Raw genomic sequence first — 24,369 nt, forward strand, 5'->3', positions numbered from 1 at the left:
AATGATGGTATAATTAGTGTGGAAGGTGCCTCAAAGCATGGAGAGAGCCTTTCAACAACTGATGGAGCTTTTCTGCATGATCAAGTAGATACAACTAACATTGTGAAGGCCAAGTATAATTGTATTCCTCCTCAAAATTGGATGGGCGTTGTAACCACGTTGAATATGCCATTCCTTGCCCCTTGGAATAATGACATTTGAACAAAAGAAATATTAAGAAAGCACTTAATCAAGCTGGGCTCACTAGCTTTTGTGCCCAAAATCAATCCCCAACTTTCTAACGGTTGATCACGCAGCAGCACAGGAAAAAAGTTAGGTCAAACACATTTTCAAGACAAGGCTATAGACTACTAGCCACCCACCAAAAGTAATTAGGATCCATTTTGGAAGCTTGTCAAATGGAGCTCAACTTTTTGCCATATGAATGTCCCCCAAAGTGAAAGAAAACCATACATTAAATGAAATAATATGTTGTTTGAGCTCGAACATGCAAGCATTATTTTTTAAGATATGGAGTCACTTGGAGTAGAAATGAAATTTCAATATATTAACGAGTTTATCAAGGAATTTAACTTCTTGTAATGTATATTTCTCTGTTTAGAAGGCCTCATATACAAGCCGAACTTCTAATTTATACTCTTTTTTCTCTAACTCTCATAGATACACATGCGTGTGTGTGTGCATGTATGCATGCATGCATGTGCTTACATGCTTATATATGTCCGTGTGACGACATTGCTAGAACAACCTATCATTAAGATTGCATGAATATCCATTGCAAGGTGCAAGTAATGTTGAGTGTGGTATATTGTATTCCAACTTGCACATCACAATGGAGTTTTTTCTATGTTGCATGACGATATTATCACTAGCCCTATAAATGAGCCATACGTGTCTTCAACCGAAAAAATGGTTTAAGGATGATTCTCGTAACTTGGTAGGCAAATAAATTTAAGAAGATATGAAATTAATATACCTTACATTGGTGAGATTGGCTTTAAAATGTAATAATAGCCTTGACTTTGAGGAGAGATATGAAAAACTTTAAGGCTTCATTTGATGGAAGATACATCCTAATAGTTCAAATACATATATAAAAATCTTTGTAATATATTCATAATAGGCTTATTTTTTTGATGTGTTCTTAAACCAAATTAAAAAATTCAAAGTTTTTCCTACAAAAGGTGCCTAAATGATGACCATAGAAAGGTATACCTTTCAAATGTTTGGATATACATGCTTTTTTCAGCTACTATATCTTATGTTGAGATTATTTTCATTGAGAAGGAATTTATTTGAAACCTTATATAATAAAAGAGAAATGGAAAAAAAAAGACTAGAACTTTTCTCCTAAGAATGACAAAAAGCACAAATGTATATAGAATGCAATTATCACCTTGATTTATGTGGCAATAGTCTATAATTTTTAAGGAATCTGAGGAAAAAAGGACTTCTATGCATTATACTGCTTTACACAACACGATATGGTGTTATACGCCACACAAGTAACACTACACTATTTTGTCTCTCAAATTGGACCCCCCAACATATTGATTCCTTGAGAGTCCACTTAAGATTAGAGGAATTTAATATGCTCTTCATATGTATGAATGTCCCCCAAAGCGAAAGAAAACCATACATTAAATGAAATAATATGTTGTTTGAGCTCGAACATGCAGGCATTATTTTTTAAGATATGGAGTCACTTGGAGTAGAAATGAAATTTCAATATATTAACGAGTTTATCAAGGAATTTAACTTCTTGTAATGTATATTTCTTTGTTTAGAAGGCCTCATATAAAAGCCGAACTTCTAATTTATACTCTTTTTTCTCTAACTCTCATAGATACACATGCGCGCGCGCGCGCGTGTGTGTGTGTGCGTGTGTGTGCATGTGTGCATGCATGCATGTGCTTACATGCTTATATATGTCCGTGAAGACGACATTGCTAGAACAACCTATCATTAAGATTCCATGAATATCCATTGCAAGGTGCAAGTAATGTTGAGTGTGGTATATTGTATTCCAACTTGCACATCACAATGGAGTTTTTTCTATGTTGCTGCATGACGATATTATCACTAGCCCTATAAATGAGCCATGCGTGTCTTCAAGCGAAAAAATGGTTTAAGGATGATTCTCGCAACTTGGTAGGCAAATAAATTTAAGAAGATATGAAATTAATATACCTTACATTGGTGAGATTGGCTTTAAAATGTAACAATAGCCTTGACTTTGAGGAGAGATATGAAAAACTTTAAAGCTTCATTTGATGGAAGATACATGCTAATAATTCAAATACATATATAAAAATCTTTGTAATATATTCATAATAGGCTTATTTTTTTGATGTGTTTTTAAACCAAATTAAAAAATTCAAACTTTTTCTTACAAAAGGTGCCTAAATGATGACCATAGAAAGGTATACCTTTCAAATGTTTGGATATACATGCTTTTTTCAGCTACTATATCTTATGTTGAGATTATTTTCATTGAGAAGGAATTTATTTGAAACCTTATATAGTCAAAGAGAAATTGGAAAAAAAAAGACTAGGACTTTTCTCCTAAGAATGACAAAAAGCACAAATGTATATATAGAATGCAATTCTCACCTTGGTTTATGTGGCAATAGTCTATAATTTTTAAGGAGTCTGAGAAAAAAAAGGACTTCTATGCATTATACTGCTTTTACACAATACGATATAGTCAAAGAGAAATGGAAAAAAAAAGACTAGGACTTTTCTCCTAAGAATGACAAAAAGCACAAATGTATATATAGAATGCAATTCTCACCTTGATTTATGTGGCAATAGTCTATAATTTTTAAGGAGTCTGAGAAAAAAAAGGACTTCTATGCATTATACTGCTTTTACACAATACGATATGGTGTTATACGCCACACAAGCAACACTACACTATTTTGTCTCTCAAAAGTTGGACCCCCCAACATAGTGATTCCTTGAGAATCCACTTAAGATTAGAGGAATTTAATATGCTCTTCATATGTGTACACTATATTGGTAAATGTATATAAATATAATAGTAAAAATACTGAAGTAAATATGTATGTTATCATAAATGTAACCATTTGGATTTCCAGCATGTCATGAAACTGTGGGTTAGCCAACCTTTTATGCTTCCTACTACATTCTCCCATAAGGTGCCTTCCCCTGTCACCACTGACATAAGTTATTTCCACTCCGACATTAGTGCCCTAATAGGATATGGCATGTATGGTACTTTCTGGGGTGTTGCATTGAATGCCTCTGGTGGCTAGATCCTTGTTGGTAGGATTGAAAGGCATGATCTGCATTAGTACTTTAAAGGATAGTTTTGGCCGCCCACTCTAATCATATTTTCATTATCTGTTGCCATGTATGGTACTTTCTGGGGTGTTGCATTGTATGCCTCTGGTGGCTAGATCCTTGTTGGTAGGATTGAAAGGCATGATCTGCATTAGTACTTTAAAGGATAGTTTTGGCCGCCCACTCTAATCATATTTTCATAATCTGTAACAGTAAGATCTTCCAAGACATCTTCATTGATGTAATTCTCTTGTAACGTAGCAAGTGATGGTGGAGTTACCTCTATGGTGGGCAAGCTTACTATTGGTCTTGCTTCTGCTGGTAATTCGAGCGAGAGTGTCAGTGTGAAAATTAAAGTCGAACGAAGAAGACACTAAATTACTAGATTGTACTTCACTTTCTTTAGGAGGGGGACATATTAATACGACAATAAAGTGGATAAGTTAGGACTCTTTTAAAACTTCCTTAATAACAACGCAAGTGGCAACTTTCCAAAAATGCATTAACTCTAGTTGATTACAAAAACATAATGTGGATAGGAAGGCATAGCCCACCTGAATTTGAATGTGTGTGTGTGTGGGTGTGTGTGCGTGCGAGTGCATGTGTGTGTGTGTGAGAGAGAGAGAGAGTCTCTACTATATGATAATTATGCCTAACATTTCAAAACATAGTGGAAAGTCTCTTGCCTTTTCTGGTCATCTTGAAGCATACACTTAATGATAACAAAGCATTATAAGAATATGGCACAGCGAAAACAGATAGCAAGACAAAGCACAATAGACAATGCAATAGATACACAATTGAGAGAATTTAAAATTGTGATTATACCAAAGAGGTACAAGTGATGGTGTTGTCCACTCATGCGCCTCAAGTAGAGCTTAGATGGTGATCTAGACAGACTGTGGATGGAGTATGTACGAGGTGTAGAAGGGGGTGGATACTCATAAGCATTGGATACCTTAGCTCATGGCAACCAAGTCCATATATATTATTATAGGCGGTGTGGTAGACGCGTATACACAACGAGGGCAGTTACATTGCATAGACATGGTCATCGCTCGTGTATCAAGAACGTGTAGGCGGCGGTGTGGTAGACACGTATACAACAAGGGCGGTTACACTGCATAGACACGGTCACCGCCCGCGTATCAAGAGGCTAATTCTGATTGCCAGGATGAGTCTGAACGCCCATCTGAATCCAACTGCCCATTCAACTGATATTGAATGACCTGCTGATTCCGACTGATTAGCTGATTCTGAGTGTCCTATTCAGTCTGACCACAGCTGATTCCGTCGTCTAGTTGATTACAGGATGATTGATTTCGTTCAGTTAATTCCAACTGATTTTGTCTATTCCTAGATCTGTTGAATTTGTGTTGCACACCTAAGGTGTTCTCATTATTATTGGCCTTAGCCTTCTTGTGTGCATGTTCCTTAAAATGTGTCACTTGATTTTTTCCTCGCTCGAAAAGTTTCGCTTGGAGAATGGGAGGGCTCGGTTTTGTCATATTAATGAGCATATAAATATATGCAATATCTTCACGTGTTATTAGTGAGAGCTACTCTTTATGTTTAATAGTGAAATCATATATTATAGACACAAGGATTTGCTCTAGATCTTTATCTATCTTTTTATAGAGAATGAGAATACCATGCAGATAATAGAGAGTGATATCATATAATATTACGTATTTATGAGTTTCATATGCTTCTAGTAAGCCTTGTGTTTGAAACTAGGCAAAAGTGTTAGTGATTGTTTAAAAAATGACGGTTGTAGAGGGAAGGTTAGTTCTAACATTTCTTCCATCTCATTTAATATGGTGAAGTTCATGAGAGTACTTTACACCCAAATTTGGAGTTAAGTATAATAAGATGCATGGCATAAGTATACATGGCTGTACATATCATTATGAAAAATAGCCATAATTAAATTAGAGTTGGCATCCCTATCTGAATTTTTTTGAATTAGTCCTACATTCCCCCTTGTTAGATCCTCACTTATATCTATACCATACTGTAATAGAGAGAGTAGTGATGAAAAGAACAAGGTGAAATTTTGTGGATAGGGCCCTCAAAAATATTGTGACAAAGATGTGAAGCGTGCTCCATGAGTTGCTTCATTCTCTCATCTAGCTCAGTGGCTAGTTTGTAGCTCTTGTTTTTGTGTCTAACTATTACTCTAGCTCTTCAATCCTCACATCTTGCTTCGTGAGAAGTTACACTTTTGTTTTGCTTTGGTTTTTTTGGTTACCTGCTTGTTCTTTTTGGATGACAATCCTTGGCCTTAGCTTCTACTCTTCATTGATGCCATCACTTTTTGGTGACTGATTATGATGAAAGTGATGGCAATTATGTCATTGTGTAGAAAAATTTGCATTTCTCACAAAGTTTGTGATGCATTGGAACATGCTTACAGACCTCATCATGATGATGCCATAAATGATGATGTGGTTGACGTGGAAGAAAAGCATGCATATCTTGATGAGATGAAAATGATGCATGTGGACATGATGTTTGTATTCTTATGGATGATGAGATGCATGAGGGAAGGTAACTGACCAACCCCATGACGATGGTGAGGGATCAAAGAGTCCCATACATGAAAAAACAATCAAGAAAGGTGAACAAACAATCAAATGCAATACAAAACAACAAAATTAAGTGAGAAATGCATTAAAACTAGTTAGTCAATTTCATGCAGAAAGCATTCAAATGCTGTCAAGGGACTTCAAGAAAAAGTTAGGTAGCAACAAAATTCATGTAGGAAGCATTTAAATGTAGTGAAGGCACTTCAGAGAAGGAAGTGGTCAAAATTTAGAAAACAAATAAGATAGATTAAGAAAAAGTTACAAAAAATCAGGGAGCGCTCAGGTAAGATAGATTAAGAGATAGTTACAAACAGTTAAGAAATATTCACAAAAAAGCAGGGAGCACTCCGAAGTAGTGGAGAAGTATTTAGAATACGTTCTTAAAAGAACAAGGAAAGTTATAGAAGGCACTTTAGGGCCTGAAATAAGCTGTCCACGAGCATGGTACTAGAGGATTGATGCTTAGTGAAAAATGGGCATGTAGTTCCGTACTTTAGGGGCTTCATTAGTGGCAAATGAGGCGCAAGTCAATTGGCTTCATGGTGAAAAGTGGGCATGCAATTACAGATTTTAGGGGTTTCATGGCGATGGTGGGTGGACAAGGCACAAGCCAGTTGGCTTGTAGTTCGTCATGTGTTCAATAATTTGGGGGAGGAGATAGTAAATCAAGAGTAGTCGTATCATTTACTCAAAGTTTTTATAGTATCATATGAAAAAGTTCATTGTGAAAAGTGAGCAAAGTACTCACTATTCGATGTGTGAGACTTGAAGAAAGGTAATCAACAAGGATAGATGCAAGCCTTGTCTCAGGAAGTTCTGAGCATGGACAATCCTTTCTACACATGGACATGCCAATCTTTGTACGGCTATGCTTAGGTTCTCTTTCTTCTCCCAGAAGGGCTCCTTGATTAGAATAGGCGACTTGGGGTGAAGGCTAGGCAAAAGAGTAACAGGGGCAAGGAGCATATGCTTTGATACCAAATGTTGGAAATAGGGTTGCAGGAATGTGTGCTCAAACACACAAACTTGAGAATCTCAAGGGAGCACACAATGAGATGATGATAGATAGATAAAGAATGGACATTGTACAAAGATGATAAGTATACCCCAAGATGGGTGTATACTAGCATGGGAAAAAAACCTCCTAAAGAGGGAAAAAGTGCCTTGTTGCTCACACACACATCACTACCAAATATGGCTACAAGTCTCATGTTTACCCAACATGAAGGGAGTGAAGTTCTTGTGCATGAGCTTTGTTGAATTCTTCTTGCTCACATTTGTCTAAGTCTACTATTCATAGCCTCAGAACTTCTTCAGCCTTTTTCTTTATGATATTTTTCTTGAACACTTCCAAGTCTTTTTCTCTTTGCCTTAGTTTGGCATTTATCACATTTAACTCATCTATTTCCAGTTATAGCTTCTTTTCATATTCTATTTTAATATATTTCAGCATTTGTGTCTCCTATTGCTAGATGATCTTGGCTTTAGTTGTGTGGATTCCTCTACTTGTATCTATAGCTCTCTTTGACTTGAAGCCAATAATTCCATATTTGTTTCCATAACTTGTTTAAGTTAGGACTAACTACAAATTTTCCACTCTGTGTGTGACAGAGAGTGAAACACCCTTTGTTGGAGCCTAAACTGGCTTTATTTGCTTACAATGCTTAGGTGTTTGTGCATGGACATGCTACTTGTTAACCCTATCACTACACTAGAGCACAATTGATGGAGCAAAATTGATGGGGCTAGTCACGTTTGAGCTTTTGAATCTAACTTATTTGAGATTGTAAAACAAGAGTAGGACATAGTCACATCAATGACTATAATGATGGTGGGTGTTTCAAGTATGTGATGGCGTGCCTTGCACTAGCACCTATCTCTTGATGCAACACACACTAGGGTATAACATATAGAAAGTGCCTATAACATCACTACTTATCACATTCACATACAAAATATTTATAAGAAGTTGTTCACACAAACAAACACACTAAGCCATCTAAGGGTTGTTTCACACAAATATGAGGCTCCAAAAACCCAACACAGAGGAGGTTCCCTTTAAAGATGCAAGCTTACGAGTGCTAGCTCCATCCTTTCTTACATATCTCCTACTCCTATCCCCCTTCTGCCACACCAAAGAGTACTTTGTAAGCTACATGCTAGTAATGGAGCATCTACCACCCCACAGGTTGACAAGCTACATCTAGACTATAATCAATACTTCCATATAAAGTGACTAAACGTTTGTGAAGAAGAATTGGAGATAGTAAAAATGATAAATTGCTGGTAGGAAGGTCCAAGAAGAACAAGGCCAAGAACTCAAGGAGCAAAAATTAGTTACATCAAGCTAAGCTCAGAGAATTGGGAGAAAATATGGACTTATTAGTCTCAAAGTATGTCTCCAACCAAAGGGAACTACCATTGCTATTTAAGGAGTCCACAAAGCTAAAGGCCAAGGTGATTCAAATAGAAGTGCATCTTCAAGAACTCAAAAAAGAATATGGAAAAAGAAGCTAGAGGTAGAGACAAAAAAAAGTCAAAGAAATTAAGGCCTAACTGCTCTAACAAATAGAAGAAAGGTTCAAAGAACGAGAAACAATCTGAGAGGCATGTAGAGTGCTACCAAAAATTGAGGAAGTTCACAAGAGCATCACATAACACATTTGGAGGTAACACAAAGAGCTAAACAAAGCCTATGCACACGCAATTCGCTCTCTCCATGTTGAACTAAAAAAGAGCAAAGAGAAAATGGAGCTAGCCATAAGTAGATCAAGTGGTAGCACATCTGATCAACTCTCTCAATGAAGCAAAAGTAGAAGCTCAAACCAAAGAGGGGCTTCTCAGAAGTCATTACTATAACTTGGAGAGGTCATACGGCAAACCAAGGTCTCCACAATGACAAATATGCCACTCTCCTCCAAGCAACAGAAACTTATGAGGAAACCATCACATCACTTTTTAATGAAAAAGATGCAGAATTATAGAATTAGAGCAACATCTATCCCAAAAGCAAGAGCTGCAAAAACAGCTGAGCAAAGTGAAAAGGTAAAGCAACTTGTGGAGTGTGCCTCGTTGTTGGCCTACATAGATGATAGATCAAACACGGGGGGATATATGTCTCATACAACTAAACAAGGATAGGGATGTAGACCCCACAATAATAATGTCCATATTTCATAATGATTTTTATCTTACTGACTACATAACCATGTATACACATGATGTATACACATAATCTACACCCTATAGTCCTTAGCTTTAGATCATGGTGTAGAGTACTTATGAGCTCCACTATTCTAGATAACATGGAAGAGATGTTAGAACTTTTAATGTTGCCTAACCTTCCCTCCACACTAGAAAATTTTGAAACCATACTAGTTTTGCAGGGGTGGTTCTAATCATATGATACAAGTACCTACTTTTACATGAGAGTTCCCTGTATATCATCCCTATGGTATACTAAATCTCTTTAAAAAATTATAGAAACATATTGAGAAAATACATGTATCTATAGTATATGATTTTACTATTAAACATATTGAATTACTAATAACCTTGAAGAGAAAATAGATATTGATATGCTCATTAGTACAACCAAGCCCCCACCACCACTCACATCCCAAAGAGGGATAGAGAGGGAGATAATCCTTACAACTATACTTATATAGTTCCTTGCCCTTTCACATCTAAACTCCTCCCTTCACATACACTCGTCCCCCTAACAATACGAATGTCCACGCTACTAACTTAGAATGATCTTCTTTTCACTTTGACTTCCCCACTGACACCCTTGCCCCCGAAACCCTTGAAGAATCACTGACAGCAAAAGGCTGACAGTAAGCATTCCCACATAAGTAACACTACCCTCACCCATTTCTTTAACATAAAATTATATTGACAAAGATTTTTTGGAAGAACTACCTCTTGTAGATCGGTTATCCTTGTGAGAATTTGATCAGGGTTGGTTATCCATTCTTGGCTAAAGTTATCCTTCAAGGTTTTAATGTAGATCATGCCCTTCAACCCTACAACAAGAATCTTTCTAGAGGCTTATAGTGTAGCCCCCAAAAAGGTCCATTATATCCCCATATCTGATCATAGCCTTGATGATAGAATGGGAAGAGCTAATGCCTATGGTAGGGGAAGGTAGATTGCGAAAAAATGTAGGAGTGACCACAAGTCTAGCTAATCCACAATTGTAGGACCTACTAGAGATATGCATGGTAATGTTTATGATAGCTTATAGTTACTAATAATGAAAAAACCAACAACCAGTACATACAAGGGGGGGCTACACAAAGATAGAGACATAATGATGACAACCCCATGATAGAGGAGTTTAGCATTCAACAAGCATGGAAGAAAGAGTTATTAGAAATTCAAGAATAAGGGTAGATTTATAAATGGGCATCAGTGATGCTTAAGGTGGATCCATTATACATGCCGATAAAAAGAAGGTATACCCCAAAACAGTACAAATCATAACAATAAAGGATTCTCATGTTTGTTACACCGTCCCTTTGTTTGACCATCAAGGTTTAACAACATAGAGAGCCAGCAACAATATGTGCTAGTATGGATAAGAGCATGGAGAAGGACACCCAATCTAGCACCATTGTAGCATCATGGAGATTTATGAAGTTGATCATGATACTCCTCGATAAAAAAAAAGAAGCTATGAAGAATTATGACAAAAACATTTATGCATAAGGGTCCTGAAGAAGAACCAATCATGTTACTATTATCATCGTCTTCACTACCTACTACAAGAGTATATGCATGTCACATTTGAAGACATGATAGATACATCATTTTGGAACACACATCTATTAGGGCCAAAAATTAAAAAAAGGGCTATATAAGGATTGGATTAAATTTCCTAATCAAAGTGATTTAACTAAAATAGTAGAGACAAATAACTATATTAAATGCATCCCTTTTACCTATATTTAAAGGATAGTGTTTTTAATATGCCATCCATCACGTAATAGTAGAGACAAATAACTATATTAAATGCATCCCTTTAAAGGATAGTGTTTTTAATATGCCATCCATCACGTATCTATAGTGACTTTAATTCACCTATATTTGGTAGTTGTCTTGCCTACTTTAGTGCACTCTTGCCTACTTTAGTGCACTCTTGAATATTTTGTAAAATAATCTTAAATTGGAATTCATAGCATACTTCTCTCTTTCATAGGGCATGACACGAGTTTTTCCCTCTCTTTTCTTTTTACTATATTTTACTATATTTTTCTCCCTCCCTGCCATCTCTTGTTTTCTCTTTGAATCTTCATCATTTTGTGTTCAATATACTACATATTCCCTCTCCTTGATATGGAAACTCAAGGGGTTGACCCTCACTCAAATGAAGACCAAACCAAGGCGTAAGGGAATCAAAGACCAAGAGAAAGGGAAAGTCAACAAAAAAATTAGAAGTTAAGGGTAAACCATGTATTGTGATTGAGGATCCCAATTGGGACCCTGTGTTTCCTATAAAGTTAGAGTTCACATCTATACTTTACATGTAGTTACAATTCGAATACTAGATAAGCTATTTCCTATAAAGTTAGAGAGAGTTCACATCTATACTTTACATGCAGTTACAAACAATTAGAATACTTTACATGCAGTTACAAACAATTAGAATACTAGATAAGCTATTTCCTATAAAGTTAGAGAGAGTTCACATCTATACTTTACATGTAGTTACAATTAGAATACTAGATAAGCTATTTCCTATAAATCTTGAGAGAGTTCACATCTGTACTTTACATGTAGCAATTAGAATACTGGATAAGCTATTAAAGCTTCATCTTGACTATGCTCATTCCATTTTGCCATCATAGCTATCGGATGCATGTTTAGAGCAATGTGAGATATTACTCTGTAACGTGTTTTCATGGGACATGTGCAACTTAAAAAGGATGACAAGAAATCAGGTACCACTAGTGATGTTCTGGCAGATGTGTCCAATGGGAGGAGCCAAAGCTAGGAGGTTCTTATTAAACTACGAGAATAAACAGTTATAGTAGTATGTGAATGTTGGAAAGCTCTATGCAAGCACACAACTAACCAAGCTTGTGATCCAAGGATGACAAAGCTTCGTGTACGAGAGTTTGGATAGAGTTTGATAATTTTATAAAAATATTATGTAAGAAAATGATTGAAGGCGATTACGTAAGCTAGTTTGAAACAACAATCAAGATGCTTATGAAAACAATTGTAGATGCATGGGGGAACAAGGACATAACTTTCTACTTAGTAAGATATTTTGATCCATGTAATTGTGAGAAAGAAGAGATGAGAGAAGAGACAATGTACTCAAGAACTCATCAAAGAACCACTAGCCAACTTCATTAGAAATGAACTACAATGTCTCATATATATAGGAAAGTTCCTCCACCCTTTCCTCCAGTGCCCAAAAAGTGTGTAAATAGGAAAAAATGGAAATGAATGCTATAAATCCCAAAAATGCCTAGAGGCTAAAGAGTGTGCCACTAGTGTGACGCCATCTGGAGATGACACCTATCCAACACCTCCTCTTCAGGTCCAGATGGGAGGACCAACGCCAACGCGCTGAAGAAGATAATCCAAGGTAGGTCGAGGAAGAGGCTTAGTAAACAAATCAGCAACATTATCTTTGGTAGGACAATACTCAAGCTGAATGCGACCTTCAGAAATCCAATCACAAACAAAATGAAAATGAACATTAATGTGTTTGGATCGTCCTCGAATAACTGGATTTTTGGCTAAAGCAATAGCACTCTGTGAATCTGAGTAGATGAGTGTCGGAGTAGATGAACATCCAAGGTGATTTAGAATGTGCTGAAGCCAAAATGCTTCAGAAGTGGCATCAGAATTCTTAGGTAAGAAATAAACCCATGATTTGCGAGAGAAGTCATCCACAAGAAGAATATAATACTTGGATCCACCAAGCGATTGTGCTTCCGTAGGTCCTACAAGATCAGCATGAATAAGCTCAAGTATGCATGTGGCCCTATGAGCCTCCTTTGGACAAGAAGCCCGATGTTGCTTTCCTTGAGCACAAGAAGAACAAATATGATGGCGAGGTTTCTGAAGCTTTGGTAGACCTATAACCATGTCATGTGAGACAAGATGTTGCAAAGTAGCAAGAGGAACATGGCCAAAGCGGAAATGCCATAGATTACTATCTTCATTAGAAACAAGTGCTTTAGGAGAAGCAAATAATTGATGAAGATGAGACTCATGTGGTGGCAACTGTGCTGTAAAAGAGCTTATATGATAAAGTCCAGCATTTTGATAACCATGTGCCACACAAGAAAGTGACTGTCTATCAATGATTTCAATTACTTCATCATCAAAGTAAACCCCAAGACCTTTAGAAGTAGCCTTAGAGATAGAAAATAAGTTGGCAGACATCTTAGGCACATGCAAAACATCATGTAAGATAGCATCTCCAAAAGAAACATCACCAATACCAATCACAGGGAGAGACGAAGCATCACCAATGTGTACTGATGAAGAGATAGACTTATAGTTTTCCAATAAGGAAGAACTATTCGGGGTCATGTGAGAGGTAGCACCACTATCGGCAATCCACTCATCCGTAGTATGCGTATCAAGATCTTTGATTACCACAAGTGATGTGTCACATGAAGAAGTAGAAGACATAGCAACATATGCAATCTTGGCGTTACCATCTTCCTTCTTGTCTTTGTTTTTGTCGTGAGAAGATGTTGATGTAGAAGAACCCTTAGATTTGGATTCAAGTTCAGCTTTTACCTTCTTGGATGCCGCCTTCTTAGCAAAACAACGATCCTCCGTATGGCCACTACGACCACAGAAAGTGCACTCCTTGGAAGAATCCTTTGATTTGTCCTTGTCGCCTTTGGTTGAAGAATCTTTAGCATTGGAATTAGAGCCTTTGTGTTAATCATTCCCCTTGCCTTTGCCTTTGCCCTTGCCTTGGCTTACAAAAGCCGAGTCCTTTTTGTTTTGCTTGCGAGTAAGGCACTTATCATGAAGAAGACCCATAGTCTCTTCAAAGAAAGGGAAAGGAACTCGAAGAAAGATGTTATCTTTGAACGATTCAAAAGAAGAAGGCAATTTACCAAGTAGCTTGTGGACCGGATTGCTTACCATTGTACCAAACTCTTCAAGTTGCCGCTTGATTCGATTGAATTCTCCAAGCTTCTCCACTATGTTATCGGATTCGGAGATAGAAAGCTTATCCAAATCTTCTTCCAACTTAGCCATCTTAACCGTTGAAAGTCTTCCATATTGCATTTGTATAGCGTGCCATAATTGTTGAGCCGTACTCCTTGCAGAGAGAAATTGAGACACAACCGATGTAGACATGCCATGCACACACAAGTAAAGCTTTGACCCGTGCATCCATATAGGTTTGATATTGAGAAGGCACCATATGAGGAGAAGTGACTATAGACCACACCACCTGGTGCTTTCCAAAAGAAGTTGCATAAACAAGGACCAAGTGTGGTAGTTGTTTGGGGTAAGCTTTTGTGAATCGGAAAGACTTGGAAGGCTCAAAGATTGAGTGAATGGGTTAAAGGGATGATATGATTGAGTGGGGAGAGGAGTAGTAGTGGAAGTAGTAGAAGAAGGAATCATAGTAGATGTTGCCATAAAAGGCATAGATGATATAGAGGGATATACCATAGAGGGCATAGAAGTATGTGGATAGGAAGGCATAAAGGACAAAGAAGAAAGAGTGTATGGATCCGTTAGAAGGTAATGGATACGACGGAAAAGAGAAAGTAGAAGCACCTACCAAAGAAGGAATTGCACCAACTTCCGTTGTAGTAGTTGCCGGTCCCCAACCGTCAGAAGCCTCCAAAAAGCACTACCGCATGTAGGGAAAACTAGTTGGCAATGTTTTCACCGCAAGTAGAGTTGTAGGACTCAGATTGAAGTGCTTTAAAAACACACTTGTAGAGGATGGTAAGGGGCTGGTTTGAAGCCTCTTGCATCATTGAATGAGTGCAAGAATGATGAGTAAGGGCTTCTACAAAAAACGCAAGCAGAAGTTCTACATGCAGGCAGTTTGTGAAGAATAACTCAAAAACAGTGAGGAATTTGCGAAAACTTTCTTCTGCAAAGTTGTAGACCACGATGATTCCAATAGATCTCGCAGGCACAATCCTCAAAAATGCATTTGTTTAGCAGATAATCAAGCATGTAAGAGCTTCTACAAAAAACGCAAGCAGAAATTTTGCATGTAAGCAGTCTGTGAAGAATAACTCAAAAACGATGAGGAATTTAGGAAAACTTTTTTCTGCAAAGTTATAGACCACGATGATTCTAGTAGGTCTCACAAGCACAATCCTAAAAAATGCATCCGTTTAGCAGATAATCGAGAATGAAAAAACGCAATTGAAAGCGGGGTTGTTGAAGAGGACTAGAGGTAGAGAGGAAGAGGGATAAGGAGACTCTATGTGCGCCACCACCTTGCTCTGATACCATGTGAGAAAGAAAAGATGAGAGAAGAGACAATGTACTCAAGAACTCATCAAAGAACCACTAGCCAACTTCATTAGAAATGAACTACAATGCCTCATATATATAGGAAAGTTCCTCCACCCTTTCCTCCACCCAAAAAGTGTGTAAATAGGAAAAAATGGAAATGAATGCTATAAATCCCAAAAATGCCTAGAGGCTAAAGAGTGTGCCACTAGTGTGACACCATCTGGAGATGACACCTATCTAACAGTAATTTGTACATTAATTAGTTAATTATCTATCGATTATTAATATGTTCTTTTTTCTTCTTCTCTATGAAGAATATTTTGTTTGCACATGGCCCATACTTTGTGAAGAATGAAGGGCCTCTTGCTATATAAAATACTGAAGGCATGGAAAAATCATACTATGCCGCTCTTATCAACTATTTTGTACAACTCCACACGGTGATGGGGGGGAAAAAAATCATTACGAGAGCTCTTCAACACATTCTACCAAAGGCAAATGCAATGATTCAATGTAACTCTTAAAAGCCGAATTAGTTTATACGTCACAAAACTATAGTCACTATTTTTAACATCAATATATTATAAACATTCATCGTGTGCAATAAAGTGCATCTTTATGCAGAATGGAGAGTAAAGATGGAGAAATAGTCATGGTGTTGCAAATCTTATAAAATTTTAAAGAAAGTATTAGCTTTGAAAGAAGCCTACACTATGTACCGAGAATTACTTTGTATTAAGATAAATGCTATGTAACCATTTTTTTTAATAAACAAGTAGCAAAAGTTTTCTTCTTCCTCTGTTTCTCTTTCTCACAGAATTTGCCCTCTTTTTTGCAGTTCTCTTCTTTGAAAAGTTGTTTAACCTCCTTTTCAGGGCTGTTCTCTTCGGATAATTATTTGCCCTCATCTTTGGGATTGTCTTCCTCGAGTAGCTTGCCTCTATATCTCAATAACTTTTGGCGTTGGTAGCCTCCAAGAGCACGGGCTTTCAAATCAGGAACTGCCTTAGCATAATCTGCATAACATAAAAAATACCCTACCCTTGATGTCCATAACTCGAGACCATATCCAAATATATGTATTACTTCTTTCTTCTTTAGCAACATGATCTTTTCTACATTATGCTGTATCTTAGAATATTCTAAGTATGTTGATAAAACCTTTAAGGCCATTAATGGAATGTGTGGATCATCTCAATACTTTTGAATGGTAAATGATCAACATATCTGGAGGTATCTTTGAAATATAGTGTCCAAAGGCTGAATCTTTGCCAACAAAAATACGTTTACCTCCACCTCGGTCAAGGAATCCATCTTCATCTTCTATCTCAAGTTGTAAAAAGAGGAAAGATAATTACTCAACAAAAATAAAAACTTAAAGCAAGTAAAATATTTATTCTTATAAATACCTTTTTATTTTCATCTTAAACAACTCATGATCTATCCTTCCACAAGTGAATTGAACCTTGTGGAGGGATCTCTCCTTCTAAACATGGTGTCTTTGGTGGAGCTCTTCCATATTAGTAATTCCCATGCATTCTTCAATAGCTTCAAATTCTTCTTCTATGGGGAGAGTTTATTCTTATTCTTAAACCTTTTTTAGGCACATTTCTAAAGCCCTTGGTGCATCAATGAAATTTTCCCTTGCTTCTCAAGCACTAAAAAGTCATCAATCTCATTTGGATCCATAAAGTCTAAAGCAACTTCACAAGCATCTAAGGCAATAGCATTCTCTTAAATTCATGAGCTTATGGATATCCATGAGGAGTAAAAAATGTTTGTTATTGTTGAGTGGGAAGGATGGTAGGTATGGGAGAGTGATCTTCTTCTCTCACACCTGTATAGTAACATCCTTCTCCTCTGGCACAATGGAGCTTGCCTTAAAATCAGCAACATCAAAATCCCTACTCAATATTTCTTCCTCTTTCTTATCCAAAACCTTTTCTACATCATTCAATTCCTCTTGGTTTTCAATATCTTATAAAAATGCTATTGACTGCACACCAAAAGGGTTAGGATTACTCTTCCTAGCATCCTCACTGCCTGCTTGTGCATGAAGATAGAAAAGCAAGGCTGCATTATGCCGATGGAGCTTGCATTTTTTACTATGTAACCTGCACTGGTCAATAGTAACTTTGACATGATCAAGAACGGCATCCTACTTTTTTTGTAACCGAGTCTTTTCTAATGGAGTCTTTGCCAAACTTATCAAATGATCACACCTTATACCTTCAACATCCAAAGCGTCATCATTAGTCAAAGCAAGGAAATCTTTCATCTCTTCTTCATAGTACTCCTTGAAATGATGAATTAGTGAAGCCGAGTCAAAAGGCACATTGAAGCTAGTCCTAAGAGACAAACATATCATGTGCACCTATAAAAATCAAATTTATCTATAGGGGTCTCTTCTAACGGTATCCCTTCATCACTTCAACCCATATTATGAAGATACCTAGAGCTAGAAAGATACCTAGAGCCGAGAAGGCCGACGCGAGCCTCTCTATAGAGGGTTCTGGAAGGACGATGCAATATGGTCAATGAGAAGAGTTGTGATACCTCAAAGTGTGGCGTCTTTCTATGCAAAATTTAGGGCAAGGGTAGCTTTGTTGTTCTATGTGCTTTGCAAAATTTAGGGCAAGGGTGGCTAGGTGGTTGCTTTGTTGGGCTTGGTAGAGGGACAAGATAAAACGTAATAAAATGACCTACATGAATTTTTATAACCTTCAAAAAATGTCATTGGGGTACGGCACCATGGTCACATGTGGTAGAGAAAGTATCCATCATCATATGATCATACATGGCCATATGGTCACACATGTGTAATGTGATAGGGCAACACGTGGCAGTATGGTAATACGTGTTCTCAGAGTACGGTCACACATGCATGTGATGCATATCTACCACGTGACAATATGGTCACGACCCACACATGTAAGTTCGAAACCTACAAATATCATGTAGAGATCCTTTTTTTCACATTTTTCTGCCGCTCATATAGAAGGATGACGCGATTATCACCAAAGGCACCATGGGATTTGAAAAATCAGGCCATCTTTTCATCGTGTTGTGTTGGAGCTCATATTTTTCAGAACCCTCAAAGAAACAATATTTCTCTTGCTGCTCTGAGAGCCCTCATCATAGAAATACGACACGATTATCACCAAAAAGACACAGTGGGATTCAAAAAATTGTGCCATCTTTTTATCGTGTTGGTCTCAAACTTTAGCTTAGATTTCAGATTTCAAAGATCCCGGAATGATATCAACAAAATTGCTCATACAATATTTCTAATAGAAGCATTACACGAAACTTCCTCATCAAAATCTGTATTTTGTGCCATCTTTCCATCCATCCCCAAGGTATAATTCCATGGTTAAACAGTTGGAGGTTTATCTTCTATCTGAGCTTCTTAGCAGTCCCTAACCAATTCTTGGGCTGCCAAGAGTCTTTCCTTTTCCTAGATGGGGTTAGGGTATTCGGCTAGCCTTTTTAGGGAGCTGGATAGTGTCAATTGGCTCCCTGGCATGGGTGGCTAAAGGTAGCATATGATCCTCTTCTGATGAAGATGTTGATGCATGGGTGGTTGTGCCATCTTCTGAACCACTTTTAATAACTACCTGGCTATCCCCTTTGCCAATTTTTGCGGTTTCCTATCGCGAGTGTCTAGTTGTTGTTTTTTCGGGACATTCTTTGAAGATAAAAACTTTGCGTATCCCTAGTTTTGTGAGGTCGATGCCTTTGTTATAGCGTGAGTTGCGGCGCTCTGTCTGTTTTGTTAGAGGGACGATATGGATGACACTGTCTCTTACACTCAGCAAAGTTAATGTTGGTGCTAAGATTAGCTTCATGAGCTTTTCCTGTTGTCCCTGATCTTAGCGGACATTCCTTATACATGTGGTTTATCCCACACCCACCCACACCCAACGCATAAAGGGGTTAATGCGGAAGCACCTATAGAGGTACTTGCCATACCTTTTCTAATTAGAGACTCAGCTACTTGGTGAGGTCCTGCGCGCAATGGGTGGTAACATTGCATGGGTGGTCTTTTAGTCATAGTATTCATGTCCCATCCCCATGAAATTGGGGTGGCTAAAAGTACACAAGGAACATTTGGTTGCCCTCCATCACATAATGGCTTAAAATCTGGGAGGGTGGATTGTTTGGCTCTAGAGGTTCATAAGTAGGTACTTCAACAACTTCCCCCTCGTCTCCTTCTTCAAAAAATTTCGTCAGGGTTAGCTACTGACAAAGAGGTGTGATTTGTGGCAATGGGGGTTGAGGTGGGAGTACAAGGGGTGGTAAGGGCATCTTTGGTACCCTAAGTATTCCTATTTGGGCCACTTCCTGGCCTGGTTGAGGTGCGTTATGAAGTGCGGGTGCTTGGCAAGGCCAGCGATTGTCTTGGGTTTGCTGGAACTGAGGTAGGGCTTGGGCTTGAGTAGTCCTTTGCTGATAGCAATTTGTGATTTCATGATTGCTCCATCTTTGGCAGTATGTGCAATAGAGGGTGGAATGGGGTCGCAAGATGTGGACACTCCGTGCTAGTACACTCTGTGCTAGTATGGTTTGCTTGACAAATCGCGCACCATACTAGCTCCCTCTTGCGGTAGAGATGGGGTTGACCGACTTGATCTTGGCCTTGGCTGGTTCTCCAGTGTTGGGTCATTTGCTACATAAATGCAGCAGGTTGTTTGACCTGTTGTCCCGAGGTGGACTCCTTGCTTTTCCCCTCAGATTTGGTATTAGTGGTTTTGAATGAGACTTCAGATGTACCCTTGTGAAGTTCTTGGGTGGTAACGCATTGCCTTAAAGTTTTCCTCGATTTCCATAGCACTCCTATAGCATTGCTCAAAGGAGGGATGGGCCAAGGCATACAAAGAATTGTTTAGGGGCACGTCATCTAGGCCTTCTTGAAATCTCCCAATAAATCCTTTTGTTAGAGAACTTATCTCACACTACCAACAACAGGAGTGGAGATATCTTACCCTGTTGATGTAATCTCGGATGGTTTCACCATCCTTTTGTTTAACATTGTGTAACTGCTCAACAAGACTCCATCTGGTTCCTCGATGAGAATATCCAACCTTGAAGGCCTCTTTCAAGGCTTCAAAGGTGGCCTTATATTTTGTCTTCAAAGACCTAAACCATTGGCCGGCTTTGCCATCTAGGGTGAGGCCAAAGGCACTCACCTTGACTTGGTCATCCACATGGTTGAAGGCTTCGGAGAGGCTTCGCGGATCTGATTAAACATCTCTAAGTGTGGTATGGGGTCTCCAGACCCATCAAACTTAGTGATTAGTTTAGAGATGTTAGAGGGTTTTTTTCATTCTTATCTGGGCCCTTGTATTGGATGAGCATGTGTTTAGGTTGCATGGAATGCCTAAGCAAGTGGTAAGTGATAGTAATGTCAAGTTCATGAGCCATTTTTGGAGAGTGTCTTTGATTTCATGGGGACTGCACTCGTACCTAGTACGGCCTATCATACAAATGGATGGCAAAACCGAGAGGGTGAACAAGTGGCTCGAAATCTATTTGAGACACTATTGTTATGACACCCAAGCTTCATGGGATAGATGGCTGCACTTAGCTGAATTTTGCCATAACAACACCTATCACATGAGTATTCGTATGTCTCCATTTGAAGCCATGTACGGGTATAAGGTGCATGTACCTTCTATTGCATTCAATGAGAAAAAGGTGAATCCTCAAGCCAAAGTGGAGATTGAGAAGGTGTGTGCAATATCGCAAAGGTGAAAGGATAACATGGCTAAGGCACAAAACCAAATGAAGCAATATGCCGATGAGTCAAGGAAGCATGTGGAGTTCAAGGAAGGGGATTATGTTTTTTAAAGAATCCCTAAGTCAAGGTATGGATCATTGAAGGGAGACACCAATATAAAGCTTACTCATTGCTTTTATGGACCTTACAAGAAGGTGTTGAAAAGAATTGGTGAGGTTGCCTACCAATTGTTGTTAACTTCTACCACAAGGATCCACAATGTGTTTCATGTGTCACATTTGAAGAAGTATGTGGGACCTCAATTGGAAGTGATTGATGAGTTGCCTCCTATGGATGAAGAGGGAATGATTCAATATGTGGTGGAGAAGGTGATAGAAATGAGGGAAAGACACCTTCGTAATAGGTCTCATTAGGCAAACTTTGGACTCAACTTTGGGCCTTTTTCCTCTAGAGAGAGAAAGGCTTTCGACCTATAGGAAGAGAGCCACCGTAACAGAACTTTTGATAATTAGACGTTTTTTATATATTCTTTATATGAATATATTGTTATTAAAAGAAATACAAAATGCATTTGACCACACTTTATAATGTCATTTCTTTAATATATATGAAAATTAGAGTGTTGTCAGCTCATTTAATAAATCTCAGCTCATTTAATGAACGGTTTTCAATCTAAAAATTTTCCTTGTTCAACTCATTTAATAAAAATGCTTTTTTCCTCTAAAAATTTGAAATCTTCTCTTCGAAGTTCCTAGCTCATTTAATGAATGGATTTCTCTCTAAAAATTTTGCACATTTTGGAGGTTATCTCTTCTTCCATCTTCTTACATTTGCTTTTATTTTCTATTTGCTTCTATGGAAACCACACGTCCTAGGTGTCCTTGTTGCTTCTCTACTAGAGCTATTATAGTATACAACAGTTTTGATATGGATAATCAAAGGTGGATTCCTACCACAATTTCTATTGGTAGTTGGATTATGTTGCAGACGAGGAAGCGAAAAAAAACAAAGAATGAGTTCATCTCGACACTTACACAAAGGCAGAGTTCAAGATTTCAAACTCTCTGACACAGGTAGGAGCATTAAGGAAGTCCTTATACAACATCCCTACATGCACTTAGAACTGCGTCTGCAAAGTTTGCCTAATGGAATCCCACTCCATAGACCAAACTGTAAGTAAATGTTTTTACATTATGTTTATGTAATGTGTTTCATTTCTATACTTATGCTTCTCTTGTATTCGTCTGTATAGATATATATCCTTTAAACTGTAAGTAAATGTTTTTACATTATGTAATGTGTTTCATTTCTATGCTTATGCTTCTCTTGTATTCGTCTGTATAGATATATATCCTTCAAACTTGGTTGACTGGCAGCCTATAGATAGTATTGTGGGAATCTTTGATGTTTTTCATGCATCTATTGGTGATTAGCAGCTATACAAAGAAACATCAAGCAGGTCTTTGGTAGAGAGAGGAGTTTTCTTTTGTAATGAAATTTACACAGCACCTCATAGTGTTACAGGTTATGGATCTTTGAAAGCATTACCACTGCCTTCATTCGACAGTCCAGAATGGCCAATACCAAGAGCAGAAACAAGTGAGTGCTTTAGTTTAAAGATATACCAAGACGTACAGAGGTGTATAAGACCAAATGTAGAAATGGTCAGGTGAAAATCGTTGTCTTTATGCCATTGCATGTTTTTGTTGACTTCTTTTATGACGAAGAGGTAAAAAAAACATCATCAATATTTATCTATAAATGAGAGAAATGTTTGGATTTCTTAGATCAAAATTGGGATGTGAAAGAATTAAATGGAGTTACTTGCAAAATCCATAGGAAATATATTGTTTGTAAATATATGATTGGCTCCCATAATTTTATTTTGGCCTTTCATTATATGAGATGGCATTATGTCAATGGAAAACTTGTAGCAATTGATCAGGACTTGGAGGATGACATTGAAAATCCATTGGTGTTATTAGAGATATGGTTTGAACATGAGCACTTGACAGTACTCAATATAAGGTCAAACATCTCATTGCCTCAAGTGAGAATAGACTTGGAAAATGAGGATGACCTACAAGTGCTTGATGATTATGTGTGCAAGTGCAATGACCATAAGGTATGTTACTCAATCTAACCTCGAAAAAGTATTCATTTCAAAACTATGCCATAATTATTATTACTTATATACATTACTTTGATTTTTGGAAATAGGTACCAAGGAGAAAAGAAAGGACCATTCAATGTAAAGACATTACAAGGAATCAAGTTTTCGTGGTGCAAACAACCATCACATAGAGATAAATGGATTTTTGATAGCATATGGTTACATCAATCATGACAACATTTTATATTTCTCAGAGAAATAGAAACTAGGACAAATATTCTACATTTTCTTATTGGATGTTTAAAACATTGATAGCATGTTCTTATTTTTTCCTACGAAGCATGCTATTGGGTGTGGGAAGATTCTTATTGTTGGGGCGGTGAAGCTTGTCGTTGAGGGGTGCTTGCTCTTCGGGATGCTCTTGGGTTGGTTGCTCTTCCGGATGCTCTTTGGGTTGGTTGCTTCTCCGGATGCTCTTTGGGTTGGTTGCTCTTCTAGACGCTCTTGGGTTGGTTGCTCTTCCGGATGCTCTTGGGGTGGTTTCTCTTGGGGATGGGAAGCTTGCTCTTTTGGAACAAAAGCTTGCTGCTGTTGTTGCGAGGTTGAAGCTTGACTTTGTGCAGTTTGTTGTTGTTGGGAACTCGAAGCTTCCACATTGACATCTTCAAATCCATCAGATTCTGAAAGCTTGACAACCAACTTGTCAACTTGTGTTCGGGGGTACTGCCAGAGCGGTCATCCTGGTCGGGCTGTGGGGTGGATGGCGCACAAATGCACATGGATATTAGGTGGCCTGCTATGAATGTTAATAGTAATATGCTCAATGGTCTCTTCCCCCTGAACAGGCCTAAATCCACATCAAAGTATTCTGATAATCGTGGATTATACAAAAAGCCAAAAAAATAAACATGTGCCGTCAAAGAATGAGGAAGTCATCTATCCTTTGCAAAAGGGCAATACACCTAGTGAAATTCCTATATATTGAACTTACCTAACCCTTGACATGTGAAGGTCATCATTTAAAAGATTTTTCAAGAAAGCATGGTACCTTGTAAAGGAAAAAACAACACAAATTATAAGGGTACTTGAATCATGATTTCTCAAAATGGTTTCTTAAACATGTGAAGCACTTTGCCTTGATCAATGTACCT

This window comes from Cibotium barometz, chromosome 11, assembly GCF_041138505.1.
Source record: "Cibotium barometz isolate CiBa-2024 chromosome 11, ASM4113850v1, whole genome shotgun sequence".
Classification (NCBI taxonomy): domain Eukaryota; kingdom Viridiplantae; phylum Streptophyta; class Polypodiopsida; order Cyatheales; family Cibotiaceae; genus Cibotium; species Cibotium barometz.